This window comes from Nannospalax galili, unplaced genomic scaffold, assembly GCF_000622305.1.
Source record: "Nannospalax galili isolate Female #2095 unplaced genomic scaffold, S.galili_v1.0 scaffold1448, whole genome shotgun sequence".
Classification (NCBI taxonomy): domain Eukaryota; kingdom Metazoa; phylum Chordata; class Mammalia; order Rodentia; family Spalacidae; genus Nannospalax; species Nannospalax galili.
The window spans coordinates 108,116-109,274 of NW_008358646.1; the positions used below are offsets into that span (position 1 = coordinate 108,116).

Below are 1,159 nucleotides of genomic sequence, written 5' to 3' on the forward strand. Positions count from 1 at the left end.
TGGATAAACATCTTCAAGATCCATTCCCACAAACAGCAACCCCAGCCCTCTGTGATAGGACAGGTGCCCTAGCATGGCTCAGTTGTCTGGTGCAAAAGTCCTACAAGCTTTCAGAACTTCAGAATCCAGGCCCAGGTGGGTTGAGCCTGCTGAAGAAGAAGAGTAGTAACTGACTTGATTGAATGTAGGACTGCTGCTTAGGCACAAACATTGCTGTGGAGCTGCTTCCTCAAAGTATGAGGATGGGGCCCTTCCAGCCTCCAGATTCTCCCACATGGAAACTTGCACATGTTGTGGCTTTCTTGTGCCCCCTATTTACAGGGGGTGGTGTTGGCAGATTCCACAGGGGTGGCTGTGCAGCCATCCACAGGCCCCACCTCTGGGTTTGCTTTTCTGGGATTTAGCCTTGGAAACAGAGATGGAATCTGAGCAGATGTGAAGCCAGCCCGAGCATCATCCTGTGACCAGTAAGATCTTTGATTTTTTTGTAGCAAGTCAACCCCACCAGGTTCCCTTCCTCATGGGGGCCCAGTGTGCAGTGACTGCAAACACCATTCTTCTTGGTGATATGTGCAACCTGTTGCTTGTATGAGTTGCCCTAAGGGACCTTGAAGACAGTTTCCTGGTGGATATTTATGTCTCTCAGGGTTGCTACAATCTAGGCTCCGTACTGGTAGAGACAATTTCAAGTTCCCAGATCGTCTGGCTGCCAGATGATCCACATCTCAAAGAAGTATGGCTTCACCAAGTTCAATGCAGATGAATTTGAAGACTTGGTGGCCGAGAGGCAGCTCATTCCTCATGGCTGTGGGGTTAGATGCATCCCCAGTCACAGTCCTCTGAACTAGCAGTAGGTCCTGAACTGAGGTTCCCACTGTTCTGAGTTCTAAACCCCACCAAATAAATCTCAGATCCAGTCCAAAAAGTAGAAAATAAAAAGAACTTCAGATTTTCAAACTCTGCCTTGCCTGGAAGTTGTCAGCTCCCCTGACGATGCCCTTGCAGTCTTGTGTGTTACAGTGCCAGGTGCCATAGCAAAGCCGTAACAGCAATACTTCTTGATAATAACTCTATGGGCTGTAGGGGTGAGCTGGGTAGTTCTCCTCCACTTGGCCTAGTTGGGTCTGGGGTCACTGAGGACTCACCAGTCTGGAACATC

At 49.2% G+C, this 1,159-nt stretch overlaps 1 non-coding gene across 1 annotated transcript; it reads left to right on the top strand.

Annotated features, from left to right (window-relative positions):
- Window positions 1–485: 485 nt before the first annotated feature.
- Window positions 486–620, top strand: LOC115068253. Its single transcript, XR_003847615.1, has one exon. It is a non-coding gene; the product is annotated as a small nucleolar RNA SNORA70 (small nucleolar RNA).
- Window positions 621–1,159: the final 539 nt, after the last annotated feature.